Source organism: Alosa alosa, chromosome 15 (assembly GCF_017589495.1).
Source record: "Alosa alosa isolate M-15738 ecotype Scorff River chromosome 15, AALO_Geno_1.1, whole genome shotgun sequence".
Classification (NCBI taxonomy): Eukaryota; Metazoa; Chordata; class Actinopteri; order Clupeiformes; family Clupeidae; genus Alosa; species Alosa alosa.
In genome coordinates this window covers 340,543-361,102 of record NC_063203.1, presented here as the reverse complement: position 1 = coordinate 361,102, position 20,560 = coordinate 340,543, and the positions used below count along the sequence as shown (strand labels likewise).

Sequence of the window (20,560 nt, the reverse complement as noted above, 5' to 3'; positions counted from 1 at the left end):
TGATCCGATATCTGGAAATCTAATCTCACTATGGGTTTGCGTTCACAATTTGGTCCCCCTCATTTTCAAAATATCTCCTGCGCCCCTGCAGTGGCTATAAAAAGAGGTGTGCCTGATGAGTCCCATATAGGATAACTATTCTGCATTGGATTGGAGTTACTAGGTCACATGGCTTGCGAGGTATTGAAAAAAGGAGACCGTTCCTTATAGGAAATAATGTATTTTCTTTAAAATATTAATATAAAATACAGTGTGCATAAAGTGGCTATAAGAAGAGGTGTGTCTGATTAGTCCCATATAGGATAACTATTCTGCATTGGTTTGGAGTCACTAGATCACATGGCTTGGGAGGTATTGAAAAAAGGAGACAATTTCTTATGGGAAATTATGTATTTTCTTTAAAATATTCATATAAAACACAGTGTGCATACAGTGGCTATAAGAAGAGGTGTGTCTGATGAGTCCCATATAGGATAGCTATTTTGCATTGGTTTGGAGTCACTACGTCACATGGCTTGCGAGGTAGGCCTTATTGAAAAAAGGTGACTGTTCCTTATAGGAAATAATGTATTTTCTTCAAAATATTCATATAAAATAGAGTCTGCATACAATGGCTATAGGAAGATGTGTGTCTGATTAGTCCCATATAGGATAACTATTCTGCATTGGTTTGGAGTCACTAGATCACATGGCTTGGGAGGTATTGAAAAAAGGAGACAATTTCTTATGGGAAATTATGTATTTTCTTTAAAATATTCATATAAAACACAGTGTGCATACAGTGGCTATAAGAAGAGGTGTGTCTGATGAGTCCCATATAGGATAGCTATTTTGCATTGGTTTGGAGTCACTACGTCACATGGCTTTACTTGCAGGTAGGCCTTATTGAAAAAAAGGTGACTGTTCCTTTATAGGAAATAATGTATTTTCTTCAAAATATTCATATAAAATAGAGTCTGCATACAATGGCTATAGGAAGATGTGTGTCTGATTAGTCCCATATAGCAGGGGTCCCCAACCTTTTATGTACCATGGACCGGTTTGATTCCCTTTTTTTTTTTTTCACGGACCGGCGGGGGGGTGGGGGTCAACAAGTGTGAACATGTTTAACAAAATATGGGAACAAAACATGGGAACTAAACGTGCATTACGAATATAATCAGTGGGAGCCCTGTGCTTGTTTCCCTGCAACAAGAAGGTTCCATCTGGGGGTGATGGAAGATAGTGACACCCTCAGTGTGTTTGAAATGTCCAGTCGATTGCGCAATTTGGTCTTAGTTGCAGTCATTGCCGAAAACCCAGCCTCGCATAGATAGGCCTACGTGGTGGGAAATGGTAGCAACGTTTTCAGCGCTTTACGGCTATCTCGGGATATTCTGCTTTGGTTTTGATCCAAAAACCCGCCAGAGAGGTTTCCATACACACTCTTAAGACCACAGTCATTTGCAATTTCGATCAATTGCTCTTCCTCCTGCGCTGACAAGTTAGGACTATTCGGGATATTGACAAATGGGTTGCGGACGCACTCATTGGTTTGCCGTGGATCTTTGGAGGATGGGAAGTAACGCTCAAACTCATTTGAAAGCGCAACAAGGTGATCGTGCACCAGCTGCGAGAGAAAGGGCCCTGTCTCAGTCTCTCCCAAAACCCCCACTAGTGTTTGGAACATATCAAATACACCCCGGTCCACTCGTCGTCCCCACAAATCAAGCTTGGCTTTAAATGCAGCGACTTTATCTGCCAGTTTAAAGACAGTCGCCATTCTCCCTGGAGTGACAGGTTGAGGTCATTAAGCAACCCCGAATATGTCACACAGGTAAGCGAAGTTTTGACACCCAGTCCTCATCACTAAAATGTGCAGCTAACGGTGACTTTTTTTCTGTAAGAAATCTCTGCAGCGGCTCTCGCAACTCAAACACTCTGGCCAGTGACCTGCTAAAGATGCTTGTTTTTTGTTGCTCATTCTAGCAGTTTAGCTAACTTCGCGTGACACTACCGTTCGCCAAGAACTGATCAAGTGAAGAGAGCTGACCTGAGGCTGCGCAGCGCTGAAGGCAATATGTAAAGTGTTGAAGGCGGGACAGACACTGACTTTGCACTCATTCACTTCTCAGCACTCATGACCCCCCCCCACACACACACACACCTACATGACTTTTAGCACTTTTACATCCCTCTCCCTATGCTACAGACCTTTTATTTATTTTCTTATTTCATCACACGTCAAAACACACACACACACACACACACACATCTGACTTTCTCCAACTTTTGCACAGCTTTATAAAGTAAAGAACTTTATTTATTATTTTTGATTTCTCCTCCATCTATCTACCCATGTCCTTGATTGCCTAGCCTTTCTGCCCCCACCCCCAACACACACACTTACATCATCACTGTCATCACCTCACATACATACAGCACACTGCTTGCTACAGTAAGCCTCCTCTACATACTTGCTGCACACTGCCCCCCCTCCCTACAAACACAGCACATTGTCTTCAGGATCTTCTCCAACACACATCCTCTACATACTTACAGCACACTGCCCCCACCTACCCACACACACACTACACACACACAGTCACTGCTCCACTCCCCCCCCGCCGACACACACATCTTCACTGTCATCACTCACATACATCATACATAAAGTACTCTGCTTGCAATAGTAAGTCCCTTCACCATACTTGCAGTACACTGCCCCCCCTCCCCTACCTACACAGCACATTATTTCATCAGGAAGCTTCTCCAACACACATCCCCAACATACTTACAGCACACTGCCCCCCCCCCACACAGCACATTGTCTCATGAGGAAGCTTCTCCAACACACATATTGCACACTGCCCTCTCCCCACATACACAGCACACTATCCCATCTCCCCTGTCATCTCCCCAACACACACACCAAGACCCCTGGCAGTTGGGTTAGCCCCTTGAGCCGTGGATCTGCCGAAGGTTTCTTCCTTGGTAAGGGAGTTTTTCCTTGCCCCTGTTGCTCTTGGGTGCTCCTTGTTGGTGCCCCCCAATCCCAATCCTCCCCCACCTTTCTTATGCAGCCCTTGCCACTTAATCTAGTAAACCCCTCTTCTACTGCACTTTTTGACCCCCCCCCTTGTATCCTTGTATCCTTGACAGACGTAAGAAAATAGACCTTGCAAAATGCAAACATGCGTGCAATCAAAGAACTGCATATAGGCCTATGTCATGTAAAAACGTGACATTATTGCGAATTAAATTGAGTTTAGTTTGCATGCATTTTTTCAACTCATGTCATAGGCTGCGGCCCGGTTAAGAATGTCCGGTGGTTGGGGACCGCTGCCATATAGGATAACTATTCTGCATTGGTTTGGAGTCAGTAGGTCACATGATGTCAAAGTTATTGACAAAAATGACTATGAAGGTAATTCAGAAGGTACTTTATAGACGGTCCCTAAGTAGGTCGGCTGGGAGCAGTTAGAGAGGTCGTCTATTTGTAGGCCTACACTGTCTGCAAACACAGGGTGAAACCGGCCGCATTAAAAAAAAAATTTGAATATCTGTCGAATATCCGAATATCGAATATCAAACTAACCTCACCACAGTCTCCTATTCAGAAGGTGGCGGTAATGCACCTAAAAGCTGTTTGCCAACTGCCAAAGAAAAAAAAAAAGAAGAAGATGATGATGATGATCTGTGGGCGCCATACATGGATTTCTATGCAACGTCACGAAAACATGCGTGCGCAAACAAGAGGCAGAAAGCACCATAGGACAGCATAGAGCAATGCAAAAGAGCAAAAGAATAAAATGAGTTTTTGTGCTGAAAACTGCACCAATTCGAAATCACGATGGTTAGAGAATGTTAAATATGTTCAATATCCCTAACGGAATGCATGTCTTCGCCAAAAAATGACAAAATACGATGTTATATTATAGTCTGAAATGAGATGTTATTATCATTGAGACAACAGGGGTATACAAAAAAATCTGATTGTAGCTTACAGCAGCCGACTATTTAGGTTAAGTTTATAACGTTGTGGACGGCCATCAAGCGTCTTCTGCCTCACGGCTGCGCGCACATCTAGTTTTGTTGGTAAACGCGAAACCCGTGTAGACAGTAAAAGAAATGGACGAACAGACTCCGTCGTTTTCAATGGGAGGGCACTGAGTCTAATAGAACGATTTTTCAGTTGGTCCCCCCAGTACTGCGCAGACTCACACTTAACTTTGTGACATTAGCCATCGAACTGAATCTTGTAACTCATATGATAGATACACAGAAATTCTTCTCACACTTCCTTCGTCTTCAAAGTTAAACATTTATTAGAGGGCATGAAAATGCACTCTACTGTTATCCGATTTCTTCTTCTTATTTTTCTTCTACGTTTGTGCGTTTAATTCAGCTTCAACCGTTTGACGTAGAAACTTCGTTCAAACTGTGTTGCGTAGGTCTTACTTAGGTGACTTCAGCTATGTATTTTTCAACTTTGTAACAAATACTTTTTGAACTATTAATTAAAAACAACTAAAAATGTCCCCATAGACTTAACATTGGCGATTATGACATCACAATAGGGCACTTAGAATCCTATGCCAAGTGTTCTGGCCACCTCCAGCAATTGTCTGTCTCAGCCTTTAAGCATACAATCTGGCTCTATTAACCATTAACCCTTAAAGGAGTACCGTCACGGGAATGTTGAGAAATTAACGTTCTAAAGAATATCTGGGTTCATTGAATTCAACATAGAATTTTAGAACCTTCAATTGTTGTGGAACTTAGAACGTTCAAAAACCTACCCCTTTAAGGGTTAAGACTACAGATCCTGTTTAACTGCTTCCTCTGCCCACAACTGTTTCAAAATAAAAGTCTCCACTACAATAATTCCCTATTAAATAATTTGACCATTTAAATTATCCAACTATTTAACTTTTCAACTATTCCAACTGTCAGTTATCATCAACTATGCCTCTAGCCTACTATATTAAACCACCACCTACCTAGCAACCAATTTAGCAACCATTGAAATTAAGCATCTATGTCAGTTTCCATAGCAACCAACATGATTATACTAGTAAACCACTGTAGTAACTCCTTTATTTCTGATGGTAGCTACCATGGACACCCTAGCAACAACCTAGAAACGACTTCAAGTACCCTAGCAACAGCCTAGCAACCACATTCACAGTTAAAACCTAGCAACCAACATTAACTTAGCAACCAGCATAGCAACCACCATAACTACTCTAGCAACAGTCAGTTGTCATCAACTTTGACTCCCGTCAACTGTTTCCTCTCCCCACAACTATTTCAAAGTAAAACTCCTCACTACAATAATTACATTTTAAATAATTTAACAATTTTAACTATCCAACTATTTAACTGTTCAGCCTTTCAAACTGTCAGTTGTCATCAACTATGACTCCCGCCAACTGTTTCCTCTGCCCACAACTTCAACTTCAAAATAAGTCCTCAATACAATAATTTGCTATAAAATAATTTAACTATTTAACTGTTCGGCCATTCCAACTGTAAGCTGTCATCAATTATGGCTCCCCGCCAGCTTTTTTCTCTATCTGACCTCCATCTTTTTACTTAGATTATATTTTAGACAATATTCAACAATATTTCATTCAGCAGCCATTTTTGCATTTTCATGCACTCGTAATTCCCTGGAATTACATTTTCTAGTTTATGTATTATTATTATCATCCTTACAAGACATAATTTCACTGCATTTCTTACTTCCAGTAACTATATGCATGTGACAATAAACTTCCTTGTATCCTTGTACAAGTGATACCAAGTCGTGTTAATGTTGAAGCTACCACACATGATCATCTTCAAAAACAGTCATGCTAAAACAAAACAAAAAAGTTATAGCCTTGAAGCTAATGTTCTTTCCACTTTTCCGACCTACGGTCAATCCATCGAAAACCACTGAAATGATTATCGTTAGTGCCGTTTTTCATTAGGTTTACTTGCCTCTATGCAATGCTGTACTTTAACATACAGTGCTATAGGCTACATAGCTTTGTTCATGAGTTTCCGTGCTGGCTGGACTGAGCTTCTTATCCAAACAGTACGGTTATCCCCCTACGGTGCGTTAGCTTCACTACAACCGGACATGCTAAACATTCTTCTTACGGGAACCTAACGTTACGTACGAGGTAGTCGAGTCTTGTTTTGCCTTTTATTGTTTATGTAGATTACACAGAATCTACAATATCGGCACAGGATATATGTTATATGAAGTAATGGTATTTAAAAAAAATCCTAAAATGAACTAGACTGCATTTCCGGCTGGAACTGCGAAAGTGTGCTTGCCCTGGTCCGGTCACCAACGTGAGCAGACAGTGACATACGCTATGCTGAACCTGGCTTGATTCAAGCATTGCCTTTCAGTGTTGGAGCAGTAGCAATACCTCCTAATTTTTTCACAAAAAGTAATTCACGAAGCATTTTAGACCTAAAAGTAGCACCTAAGTCTGGGACAGCTTAAGTCGAGAAGACTCCTAACTCACTAAGACCTATTCATAAACAGCTTTTTTGTGGCATTTTACGTTGCGATGTTTTGAAATGCGTAGCCTATATGCAACAGGAGCTTCCAATCGCGAGGGAACAATTTTGCATTCATTAAAGGGATGCAATAACACCACCAACAACAACCAAAACTACTCATTGTTAACATGTAAATGAAATGTAACGTTTCATTGTGAATCAAATTAAAATGGATTTTGGATTTTGGATATGGTGACAGATTCATTTAATAATGTTGCAAAGGTAGGCTACTGCATCAATCCATAGGCCTATGTTTCATTAGGCTACTAGGCTATTTGTTTTGCCTTACTCTTTATTCATTTAGGCTAGGCCTTTTTATTCAGTTATTAATCATCTTCCGTCCTTTGCACTACTTGTGTAGAGCACGCATTCTCCGACCTGTCACCTGTCAGTCATCATCGGAAGAGAGGTGTTTGGAATTCCCGCGTTACAATCGTCAGCCAATCAAGGTGGTCACTTCAGTCAAGCTCGTGCATGAGTAATGACGCGTAGATAGCCATATAAGACTCACTCCTAGTTTAGGAGTTGTCTGAAAGGCTTTGTGAATAACTTTTAAGAGAAAACTCCAATCTAAAATCTTTAAGTGCGATTTAGGAGTAGCCTACTCCTAGTAGTAAGATAAAAGCCTTTGTGAATAGCCTACGGCCCCAGTTATTCATCATCTTCCGTCCTTGTGTAGCGCAACCTGTCACCTGTCACCAAGCGGCAACATTCTAATCTGAACAATGAAGCCTACCCGGAAGTTCGAAAAACTGCAATACATCGAAAATCCGCTAGGGACTGGTCCCATAAGCGAGCAAATGTCCATAGACTCCCATGTTAAAATGTCCGTTTTCACAGCGTAAATACATGTTTTTAAAGCCTGGTCCCATGGACTTATTGTACTTTTCGGTAGTTTCCCAGTGCCTGACAACTGTGAGGGGGGTGATTTTTTTTCTAACTCATTAGTTTAGATCACATTTAGATATAAAATATATGAATAATTAAGGGCGTGGTCAGCTTGATTGACGGCTGACGTCGAGGCATACAGCAGCAGACGTTGCCAGCTGAGTGGAAAGTGGAAACCCTGAAACTTTGATGTCTCAGCCATGATTATACCCAAAGTTACCACATCCTTTCTGAACATCTTTATTCAAAAAGCTGACATAAAATGGTTTGCTAAGCTATTAATTGAAGCCTACTAACCGACACTTTCAGAAGACTTCGTTCCAGTTTTTTCAGGTAAGTGACATTCATTCCACTACTATTTCACGTAGCACTAGAGATGTTAGCATTATTTAGCATCGAGTGGGCACTAACGTTAGCGTCATATCGCCTCAAATAAGTTAATGTCGAAAATGATGACCGAATGGCAGAAGCACACACATACATTTAGTTAACTTGATAAAGTTAACGTTAGTGAAAACCATTGTGCTCCCGTTATGAGTTAGCTTAACGTTGGTCATACTAGCCAGGTGTGAGTCAATGAACAGACAGCTCTAAAGTTAACGTTAGTTCACAAACATACTGGGGCAACAAAGCATGTTCTCGTCAAAAAACCTTTTGTAAATACGCTCTGTGGGAATGCTTAGTCCATTGACAATTTATACAGTCTTTGGGTTGTCAAAAAAACTTCAGCCGAAGCATTAAAAGGCTTGTTGTCGGCTAGCTGAGGCAAAATTGTGAACCGCTATGAACCATTGACCGTGTACTTTGAACATGGAGCTGTGATAACAAGCGATAGTTATAACTGACGTTTGAAACTCTTATTGATGCCATTTATTTGTTAAACACAAATTTGAACGAACACTTCTTGTCTATGCAAAGTTTCCCTGTAGGTAATCCAGACAGGCTGGGTGCTGGAGAGGGCTCTGGACTCCTAACTTCAATTCTCGTCTGTGCAGTCGACACTCAGAAGCATCACTTCAGCACTGATTCCATGGTACTTACCCAGGACAGGACCCATGGACATTTTTCATACATTTAATTGGAGCAACCTACTGTTTGTATATTCCAGACATCGTTACCATATACTGAACAAACATGAATGCATTTCAGACATTTAGAGTGGCCTTTTATTTTGAGCAGTCCAGGGCGTATCTGTGCAATAACTATCAAAATAATTTATCATTAGCATCTTTTGATAAGTCACACACGGAAAGTAGTTGTATTATGCCTTCAAATCAGCAGGTTTTGGTTGGATACAGATTGCATAATTAAACAATATGGCACCAGTGGCTGGCTACTGTTTGACTGGACCTTGGCCTAACTGTTAATAACTACCTCAATAGGGTGTAGATATGAGCTTACACTGTTTCACTCAAAACACAAAAATACAAGAAATATTTATTCTACATTACTTTAAATACACCACATTTGTTTTTGCTTATTGCCCGCGTAAACAGGGCATGTGCAATAGTTGAATATGCGTGTCCTGTCCCCATTCAGCTAAGTGTTCTGTGAGTTGTTGTTCATTATAAATATTGGGAGTCTGCCAATCTTACTTCGTTGTTGTCATATATTGCCTCCACAGTCTATGATTGCCACATAAAAAATATTTTTTAGCTTAATTTGTGAGCACTTGTTCATAGTTTACAGTAAGTTCAAGGATGTGACCATATACCAATATTTCTGTTTTCAGATCTGGAACATTTTGAAATCCTACCAGATGGGGCAGAAGTCATTGAGCAGTGGCAGCTTCTGATTTCAAGGACTTTGTTCACCTTTATTTACAGCATTTGCATCTGTGTCTTTAAAGTGATCTAACATGTATTGACTATGTACTAGCTTAGTACATATTAGTTTTTGTTATTTTAGTTTCACAAATTCAGTGGTTACCTGTAATGCTCAAGATATACAAGTAAAAAATCACCTTTACTTCTGCATCTGGGTCTTCAATTCAACCTACTGACTGAAGCTGACGGATTTGTATAAATGTTTTTGAAAGCACAGGCAAATTGGTTTGGCATGAGTTTTAATGTAATTAACAGTTCAGAAAAGTTCCATAAACATTTCCAAGTGCAAGTTCAGTGCCATCAACAGTAAGTTTGCTTTCTGATATTTAAAGAACAGAAATGGGTTTGGCATAAGTAAAGGGTAGGTGTAACAGTCCATCAATAGACATAAAGTACTGTATAGTCTCAATGGGTTCAATATCACCACACCCCAGCCAAACCACTTCACCTGGACCTCTAGTCCCAGGTTGGAGCCCATGGACCTCCTTGCCGCCTCCTCCCCATGGCGAACTGCCAAAATAGAAAGGTAAACTTTTCATTAGTACCTATATATCTTACAAGATAATACAATAAGGCAAACCAACACTACTTGTTGTAATCAACAAAAGTACAGTTATTGTACAATGCTGTAGTACTATTGTGCGATTTGAAATGGGTCTTCAGTGACAAACTACACTAATATTGCCATTGTTATGCCAAACACCGGACACTGTAACTGGATTTAACGTTTTGATAATAGCCTGACAAGAAGGGGAAATAAGGAAAGCTAACCGAACATGAACGCTGGATCGTGAAATGGCCACCGATGAGAAATTTCAATGTCATCTTAGACCAAGCTACCACTGACAACTTTAGAGCAATATAGCGATTTCAAAACGTGATATTAAGAGTTAATCAAAATGAATTCATGATGTACAAGTTAACTAATACCCTACTACGATTTTGTTATCAATTCACACCTCACGTTGACAGAATACAGCGAGCTGGCTGATGTTATTGTAAATTATTTAACGTTACAATGATGGCTGCCACTGAGGATATGAGATGCTAACGTTAATCACAAAACAATAAAGGCAAAGATACATTTTTGTCAGTATGAGTTGCTGAACCTGTAACGCTAAACTGCTAAATTACTCTACGCTATTTTACCCAACTTCAGCAAGGGAGGGATAGCTAACGTTAGTTTATTTTACCTAGAAGCTAGAATCTGCAAACTCAACTCTTCATTCTCAACTTTTCAACCGCTCACCCGAATACCTTTCAGCATACAAAATTAAAAAGTGTCTGAACATGGCATTAAGAAACATACATGAACTTCACGTTAGCAGATCAAACTTACCAGCAAATTATGTTACAGCAACGTCTGTGACAGTCTATCTTGTAGGCCTAACGTTACAGATAGCTTAGCTGAGGCTGCTCGGCTGACGACGAGGCGGGTTCACCGGCTTGCTCAGGAGGTGGGCGGGGTTAGGATTTCCCAAGGTTTTCCAAGATGGCGACGCCCATACCCCCCATAAACGGCTCCTGTCACTCATCATCGTAAGGGAGGTGTTTGGAATCATGCCCGCGTTACAATCATCAGCCAATCAGCCAATCAAGGTGGTCACGCTTGCCCATTTACCCAAATTAATGGTCGAATATTACTGATGATCATTGTTATTTAAGAACATGCAGTGTGCGTAGGGTGCTAAAAACATCTTGCTCGTAAAAAAGCACCATAACGCACATTCTGGCGGGTCTGTTATTTACTGTAGGCTGCGCAAACCACATGCCTTTATTTTGGGCAAGCCTGCATTCATTCATTCATTCAACCTTTATTTATTCTCGGAGGTCATTGAGGGAAGCCCTCATTTTCAATGAAGCCGAGATTGCAGAAGCGAAGCGCTCCACAAACAAGACAACATTCGAGGCCTTCTGTTGAAGAATTTTATATAAAGCCTGCGCTGACAGTAATCCTCCTGCCCCTGATAGGCCTACCACAGCTGTGGATAGTGTGGAATGTTCAAGTAATAACACAATCCAATGTGTGTCTCAATTGTCCCCCGCTGACCACCTCACACATTTCTCTACATTTTGCAACGAACTTACATGACACAATGCCATAAAATATGCCAGTTTTAGGACACAGAATAATGTTTGTAATGATACCAGGTAGGCCAGGTATTGTCGAAGGTGCATGGTGAAGTAAAATTCTTACTTTGGAAAACAAACATTTGCCGATATCATCGCCGATCATCAGAATATTGCAACAGATTCTGTGTTCTGGACTGCAGGTAACTTGTTAGCCAGTGGTTCTCAAACTTTTATTTCATTCCCCACTTTGATCAAGGGGCATGACTGATGATAGTGGAGATAACGTGTTATCCCGAGGCTTTTGCAAGTCAGCATCTTCGACGGTAGTCTATTAAAAATATAAGTTTTCGATGTCCCAAACGGAGCAGTAGACTCCTAGGCGGATCCGCCTTCAAGACGCCAAACCCGCGTGACTGTCGCATTCGTTTTGGTGCCGCACAGAGGATCAGCTCCGCCTCCAGGCGACCCCGTAAATTCTACTGTCAAACAGCGGATCCTGAGTGGACCCATGTCGGATCCATGGTATGGCGCGCATTTACTGTAACGGTTGAACATGACTGTACACCAAGAGCCAAGAAGAGTCATACTAGTGGATATTTTCTTTGCTGGGACACGGTTGCGCTGAACCCTCTCGAGTAAGTGATATTTATTAATATATTGCGACATTCACAATAGCTAAACATTGGCCTTTGTGGTTTTATAATCATTATGTTTATTAATTGTAATGACGTTGTTTGATATTAGGACTAACGTTAACGTTAGTGCAACCAGAGACGTTTGTCATTTTGTGCAACAGTTTGTGCAAAGTTAACGTTATTGTTAGCTGTGATGCTCATATGAGTCTGTAGCCTATCTGATTTAAAATGGGATAGCAATTTCGGCAGAATATGTTATGGTAGTGTGATTTAAAAAATACACATTGTTATTTAACATTAGTCTGGTCTTGTCTGTTTTAATGTGTCGCTGTTGTCCATAGAGTGCTACTATGCTAGCGCATATAGCTGCTAGCTAGCATGCTGCTAGGCTTAAATTGCATAAGTTATTGCTAATGTCTATTAGTGCTATACATATATTGAAATCACGCCATGCGATGCAAACCTTGATTAAGGTGATATTGGCACTGGTATTTCAGTCAATGAAGTCAGTGAAGCACTCTGCTATGATAGCTACCTACAACTTTAGCATGTTGACTCACTGATAATGGTTTAGCCCTAGCCTCTAGCTAGCTGTGCATTAACGTTTGCATTTTGCCAAGTTTGGTCTCATACGTAACTTTAGTGTCTATCTGCCATCTTTGTAATGAAAGCCTCGGCATTTTAATCACTGTTTAAGTCGGTTCAGACAACTATTGGCATCGGTTTGTGATTTATTATGCTAACGTAACTTAACTGTATGGAACTTGGTCCCCATCTTCTATTTTGTTTGTTCTGCAGCGTCAACTTTTATCGGCTGGATTCTAGCATCTAACGTTACGATTGCCTCTGTTGGGTTTGCTTGATCAAGTAAGATACTTTCTGGGTTGTTAAAATGTAATGTGAACACATTCCCGTAGCATTCCAAAATAGACCAGAGATGCTTGTACTATATGTATATTTGGAAATTTTGGGATTGCAATAACCATAATGATATCGTTATGTAACAGCCATCGTTTCGGGGACTCTGATGACAGTGAAGAGCCAGAAAATGGTGACTTTGCATCTCTGAGGTACCTTTCAACTCGCCTGGTATATCAGTTGAAGCCTCAAGCCCAAGCCAATTGCACTGCAAAGTAAGTAATAATCTCTTAACATTGAAATCTGAAATCTGAAATCTCTGAAATAATATTGAATACAGTGGCCCCATCTATATTAACACAGCAGTAGTCACTCCATGTCAGATCAACAGATTGCATCTGCATTACCATCTGAGATTTTCTGCATACTTTATCCATTACTTTCAAAATCTCAGCCAAATATTTTGTCAGTTAAAACATCTGCATTCATGCAATATTGCCTGAAAAGTTCATTCATTATTATCAGATTGTATTGAAACACATTGATTGTCAATCCATTCATGGAGTGGATATAGATAGTGCATACCAAAATATTGAAACATACAAATTCATGTCCAGCATGACCAGATATTTGTTTTTGTTTGCCATTGTTTGGCCCTGTAGCTCTCAGCCTACCATGGTTAACAGATCACAACCATTTATCTCCCTTAGCACCTCACCATGGGGCAGGACCGCAACACTCTTCACCACCTCAACTCCCTGCACCTGCACCTGCATTTAACATACGGAGAGTTACTCAAGGTAGGGACTGATCTCTGAAATATTAGTGAATAGAAAGGCCCCATGTGTATTATCAGTCATGGTTAACAGATTTAATACAATTATTTACAATTTAATACAATTTTACAATTTAATACTACCATTTAATAAAAGAAATGTCCCCCTCTCGCACACCGCCCACCTCACTATGGGCTAGGAACGGCAGTCCCTCCTCAACTCCCTCCACCCCCACACCAGCCCTCAACGTGCAGCGAACAGAGGAGCTTTGTAAGTCATGTTTCTTTTTAAATTTAACCTCCTTAATACCTATCTCATATATTGTATTGTGTAAGCATACTTGGCTTTGGATGCTACATACCATAAACATAAACATATCTGTCTGTTTGATTACAGGTGCTGTGAGGAAAAACATGGTGACACGGTCTGCCACGGACACTGAGGTCACCAAACACGCAATCAGGTGTTTCAACCAGCGGTGGATCGGGCAACGAGGAGATGTGTTCCGCCTCCATCCACACAAATGGAGTAATAGGAGAAATAAGCATTAAACAATCTTTTTATTGAACTTCTTGTCATTCACCAGTTATTCATTTTCTGATATTTTAGCTGTGCATAGTGCAGTATTTCATTGAAGTTGTAGCCTATTAGATAAAATATTTCATGTCTGCACTGACCTAGGCCTATAAAGCACTAAATTAGGTTTTGACCACAAAATGAATGTAAAGTAGCCTAGGCAATGTAGGCTACTTAACAAAAACAGAATAGCTTATTACCTGTAACTTTCCATAAATGTCCATTTTATATTTCCATTGAGTAGTGATCACGTTTGTACAGTAAATTGATGTCTTGACTTAAACCTTTTCTGTTAGGTTTATTGACAGTATTGTTAAGTTAAAAATACGAGGCAATGCAGATTAATCGTAGGCCTATATTGCTGTAGTAGCCTAGGCTAGGCCTAGTGATAGTTTTACTTTTATCCTATAGTTGCCTAGTTTTATCCTACAGCAAGAACAGAAGGAATTTTGAAAATGAGATAATCGGATCCAAAACGGACCCGGGCCAGATGAGCATTTGAGTCCGTTGCGGGTCCGCGGCGGATGTATGTATCGATTTTGGATCCCAAACGGACCCGGCCCAGGGTTAGGTTTTAATCGCGGATGCGGAGTGGATGCAGTGCGGAGCCACGGCGGGTCCGCGATCCGCCTTCGTAGCGGATCCGTTCCTGAGAGCATCTGGACTCCGATACGGGTCTGTTTCGCGGGTCCGTTCCGGAAGCCGTCATACCTCCGCGGCGGATCCGCCGCGGAGTCATTTTGCTGTGTTTATTGTTTTTAACGATCTCTATGCTACTCACAAAAATGTAGGCATGGGGACATGATGAAGTAGGCTGTCCAACTGTCGTGTGTTAAATTATTGTGATTACGAGCCAGTGGTTTTCAAACATTATGCGTGACTCGGACATCTAACTAAATGCAACAGGCTCATATCGTCTTCGCATTCACAAAATGAGGACCAGTGTTTTGTCAAATTGCAAATAGCTATTCGTTTTAACTATTTTTTTATGATAGTATGAAGTGCTTTTTGGATAGGCTACTATCTTAATCTTGGAATATAGGGAGGGAAGTGGCGCGTCTGCAGTCAGCCAAATATGAATGTAGTTCTACTGCATAAAGCAGATGTATTTGTTTATTGTACAGAAAAATAAAAATGACATGTCAAGCAGTCAATTGACTACATTGCAGTCAAGAAGTAGGGCAAATTAATTTACGAAACCAAAACGTGGGTCATAGTTGTCTAAGCCTCTATTATGTGAGCCTGTTAAAAACGCCGCCAGATAGTATTAAATCGGCAACAACATTGTTTTCTGCAGAAGCCTACCCAAGGCTACAGATTAATTCTGAACAGTTATTTCTCTACTGGCTCAATTATCAATTATTGCGTTAACCCCAACACTGACAATAATGTAGACAGCAAATTTTTAAGCCATACCCAAGTAGCCTAAATCGAGGTAATGTTTAATTATGCATGATTTATTTTGTTATTGAATTCGTAGGCTGGGATTACTCTCGGCAAGTCCCCTTCAGGCACAGGGTTAGCATGCAGTATGCTACTCATCGCATGAACAGCCCACGGCCCTGCCTCACCTAGAATTCCTATCTCAGGCGGTACAGAACGCGAATCTACCTCGGCACAAGTCTCTACTAAATTGTACATGAGCCTACCGGTCTCGTCGCCACAGCGACCACGTATCCGTGTGGGACCCAGGACCTTGACTGTATCAAGCACATGACTCACAAGATCGTCGGTGACATCCAATGGCACTCTGCTAAGTAAAATAGCATGAGACAACTCCACATTCTCCATGTTGAGTGCCTCAGGTAGGATAACAATAGCTAAAACAAAAACTACTAATCATTTACAAACAACCTACTGGTTTAGGTAAAACAGGAAAATCCGGTGCCTCCAAAATGTAACCCCTTCTTAACGGGTGTGTGCACAGGCACTATTACAATACATAAACAATTAATAAAATGGCGCAAACAGGATCCTGAAGGTCTCAGCGGTGGAATGGTGAGCTGGCTGAGATTCCTGAATACCAGTAGGCTATAACAATTACAGACAATAAATTAAATTGAATAGCGCGGTGCCTCCACTGTAAAAATACTACACTTACCGTATAGCTCGTGTATAGTGTATTCCTACAGAATTTAAATAATCAATGTGAAAATAATAAGACTACCCAGACAGCAAACGGACTACGAAACGCATCCGCCGCGGAGGTACGGTGAACTCCGGAACGGATCCAGAAATCGGATCCGAAACTGTGTCCACTTGCACACCGTGGCGTATCCGCCGCTGATGCCGGCTCATGGGATCCGATCAGACACCGCTGGCGTCCCATTGCGTATCCGTACATAAATGGATACATCCGCCCCGGTTTCACTTTGGATCCGCGAATGAGCCACAGATCTGCTCCGGGTCCGTTTTGGACCCGGTCATATAAGAGGCATCCGCCGCGGAATCATTTCGGACCCGCTAATCATCCGTCCCGGATACGTTTAGGATCCGTTCATGAAGCAGTTCATTTCATGGCCAAAAACTAGCTACTAGGCCTACTACAGAAATATATAGCTTAACCTATCTGGCCAACACCTAGACTGCACTACAAAAAATAGGTTTTAATGTAAAGTATTGTACCAACCAATATGACAAATATAATACAAATGACTTAATGCATTCAGTTTAAGACGAAGTCAAAATCTATCATGTGAAGCACATTGTGATTTTACAGCCAAATGCCTTCATTGTGAAACAGCAAGTATGAAAATAGGGGTTTTACTAGCAGTAGGCTACATCAATTCAGCTCTGCTACACTACAATAGCCTACAAGTTATCCATCAGTTACAAACTGTAAATCCTTTATGCAATTGCTAACTGTCCAATTGTGGAAACTTGTCTCAATGCTCCTCACCGCACCTCAATGCTCAATGAAAGAGGTCATCGTAGACACCAAATACATTGAACAGGTATTAGAGGTAAAATGAAATGCAACCATAAAGTGTCAAACTTTTTTTTATTATTTAATGAATATTAAGAACATGTTCCAAAACACAGATAACCTTCATACCAGACCACTGTTTTTCTTAGTGGGCAATAACAGTAGCCTGATTTTTTTGGGTAGAGTTGCTGACAGTTTTTCCTGTTTGTTGGCTGGTTGAACCACTGACTCTCTCACAGCATCTGTAATCATAGAAGCATAACAAAATGAGTTGTTATACATAACTACCTACTTTTAAACGGAATGTCTGCTACATAAATATAAAGCCACCGCCGCCAGCAGGCTGCTATCGGCTCTGTCTAACTGTGACAAAATCTACCACCTGTAAGGCCTGGGCTAAACCGAGTCCGCAAGTGAAGCACTCGGTTCGCAGAGCGTAAAAATAGTTTAAGAAGACTAATCCAATGTTTTTAAACATACTGTACGCCATCACGTCTGGTGTAACCAGTTCCATTGACTACAGTGGAAGCCAATTGTTGCAACAGATGCTCTGCAAACTGAATGCTTCAGTTACGTGCGCAGTGTAGCCTTCCTGTAAGTGTGATGAGGAGTTATGGAACTGACCACATTTTGGCAAAGACCTGTTCCCTTAAAATACAAAAAAGGCATCAGAAAAGCAGTTCCCAGACACAACTACTTGTTAGTTACACAGTCCAGCATTTGGGGGTATTAGAAATGAGGTATTTATCAAAGCTGACAAAAGCATTTTATATGTTGAGATTTACCTGCAATTCATCCTGAACCGGTATCAGCAGTTGCAGAGGTCTGTAGTTATTTCTCTTCTAAAACAAAAATATGTGCATTTCATTAGAGCGCTTTTGAAGTAGGTGGATTTTATTACAGAAGACAAGCATATTTTTGTATGTTGAGATTTACTGTACATTCAATTCATCCTGAACTGATAAAGGCAGTTACAAAAGTATGTGGTCCTTTTTATTATTATTATTATTTTTTTTTTTTTTTTTTTTTTTTTTTTTTAAGTGTGGACCAAAAGTCAAATAAATCAAATGCAAAACTGTATAGCTTACTTTACTTGGCTGGCAGGCCAGGATGAGAAAGGGTAGACCCCCAAACCAGACTGGAGCCACTGGTGAATGACCTGTAACACAGATGTAGAACATAAACATACATTACTTTTATCATCAGAAAGAAACTGCCAAATATGTAACATTACCAATCTTACACTCCATTAAAAAATTAGCTTTATATCGGGATCCAGAGAGTGGGATGCTTATCATTTTATCTCATAGTTCCGTTGAAAATTGTCTGACCTGTGACAAGGCAATGATACTTGACCGGTAGAAAGACCTCCGCTCCACAATGAAGCATGTAAAGATGTAAAAAAGCAGTTATAAGAGGCAAAACACATTAAGGAATGTGCATTTACATCAAGTCAAATACTGCCCTTTTCTCGTTAAATCTTACTCCAAGAAACATTCCTCATCACTCAATGAACTTCGTTGACGGGCGGTATGTCCACATAAAACAAATAGCTTCGATTTGTGGCCTTATATTAAATAAAAGTTAGCAAAGCCCGGTTTTGGAACCAGGAAACGCCTGCAAAACTGACTTTTATATCGGGTGATCGAAAATCCTTCCCTGCTTATTTTGTGCAGCCACATAGCAGAGCCCATAGTAGGCCAGTTAGCCGACTTCTCGCTAACTTTTACAAAATATAAGGGCACTAATCCCGAAGCAGTTTGTTTTAAGTATAAATATTGTCAACAAAGTTCAAAACGTCCATTTTTGGAACCAACAAACACATCTGAGCATGCACGACTCACATCGGGCTATGACAGGGAATATCATTATAACGTTAATTAGCTTATCAGCTGCTAACATTCAAGTTATCCAAGACAGGTAACGTTAACCAATGTGAAATCAGCCCCCTACCAGAACGAAAATGATGTTTATCCAAAGTAGCCTAGGTTTTCTTAAGGACAGCTACCGAGTCCATGATCAATAAGAAAAACGAAGTTTTCCTGTTAACATTATCGTTAGCCAACAAGCTAACGCTAGCTCACGCAAGCCAACTTTTGTTGTTTGCAGGCTAACACATGAAGTTAGCTTAGCTCATTTTAAACGCAATTTTGAGTTAAGTTATGAAACGTTAACAAAGCTCAAGTTAGACAGGATTTAGCCCTGTGAAAGGTGAGCTAAATTAACGTGCACAACCTAGAAACTAGCTGGTGTGTAACTTGGCAGCTAATATGAGCTAGCACTAAAAGCTAAAGCCATCAAGCTGGCCATTAACGTTACGTTATAACAAATTTCTAATTAGATTATATCAGCAAGCAAAGCTAGATAAGTAAGTAACTTGTGTTATGGAAGTACATTTTCACTGGATAGACTGGGTAACTTAAAAAATTAAGCATATAGGAGCATACTTACAGTGAGCCTTCAGACGCCGCAGTTTTCCACTCCATTAGCGAGAAAACTGAGGAAAGAGCCGTTAGCAGACTTGAGAGGGCTGCTCGATATGCGCGATTCAAGACGGGATCCGCCATGATCCACGGTTTGAGGGCGCTGCGGAGTCTGATTGTGTTCTGTGCCCATAGCCAAATCGAGGTTGACTGTCCGGCGGATCTGGCGGCTTGAGGGCGGGTCCGCCACAGACACCTTTGCTGTGTGGGTAGTGGTGAAGGTAGTTAAATGAATTGCCAATACACCCAAAGTATAATGAAATATAATAATCAAATATTTATTTAATAATAATTAGCCACGTAATAAAAGTGACAACCCAATAGCTGAGAAATGTCAGCGAGCGAACAATTCACTCAAGGGGAAAACCGAACGTTAACGAATGGTAACGTTAAAGGTTAAGCTAAACAGAGACCAGTGTGGAAGACAATACAATATACACAAGTCAAGTTAAATCACAAGAATATACCAATCACAATCACGTCCTGTGCACTCTCAAGCTGGCCGTTGGAGCTCGGTGGTGCACAGGACGGCAGCTCTCCGAGCTGCAGGCAGGACAGCAACCGCTGAACGGCTCTCCAACTCCCCAGCAAACACACTAACGTGGCCATCACGTGATTTTCCAACCAATGTTTACGTTAATTTCCAACGTCGCGTCAACTGGAAAAGTGAAAGACGCCTTGATGTTGCCGCCACGTTATTTGACAACATTACCGCGACATATCGGCGACATGCAGGCAACCCTCCTGCAACTTAATGGCCACGTAACCGCAACGTGATAGCAACATTGAAACCCATGTTGGAGGTCGCCAGAATGTTGTCAGGATGTTAAAAAAAACAGCTCTGGGCGGATCTGCAGATGCAGTCCTCATTTGCCCACTCACTTGGTTTAAGAAGATCAGAGTGACATTTCACATTTGATTACACCATTTATTTAAATTCATTTAATTTGGGAGTTCCTGCCAATGACTTGATGTG

The 20,560-nt window shown here is 40.8% G+C and overlaps 3 long non-coding RNA genes across 4 annotated transcripts; 2 read left to right on the top strand and 1 right to left on the bottom strand.

The window, feature by feature from the left end:
• The first annotated feature begins 7,642 nt into the window (after window positions 1-7,642).
• On the top strand, window positions 7,643-9,279 carry LOC125308782. The gene is made up of 3 exons (XR_007195971.1): window positions 7,643-7,764; window positions 8,350-8,464; window positions 9,164-9,279. It is a non-coding gene; the product is annotated as an uncharacterized LOC125308782 (long non-coding RNA).
• Window positions 9,280-11,864: 2,585 nt separating this feature from the next.
• Window positions 11,865-14,167, top strand: LOC125308521. Of its 2 annotated transcripts, none has more exons than XR_007195900.1 (6): window positions 11,865-11,965; window positions 12,764-12,832; window positions 12,973-13,098; window positions 13,534-13,623; window positions 13,799-13,869; window positions 13,996-14,167. It is a non-coding gene; the product is annotated as an uncharacterized LOC125308521 (long non-coding RNA). The 2 variants fall into 2 exon arrangements; XR_007195901.1 differs by lacking the exon at window positions 11,865-11,965 and adding an exon at window positions 12,055-12,225.
• Window positions 14,168-17,157: 2,990 nt separating this feature from the next.
• Window positions 17,158-18,565, bottom strand: LOC125308614. Its single transcript, XR_007195925.1, has 4 exons — window positions 18,433-18,565; window positions 18,190-18,260; window positions 17,887-17,943; window positions 17,158-17,343 (listed from the first exon to the last, which is right to left on the bottom strand). It is a non-coding gene; the product is annotated as an uncharacterized LOC125308614 (long non-coding RNA).
• Between the last annotated feature and the right edge of the window lie 1,995 nt (window positions 18,566-20,560).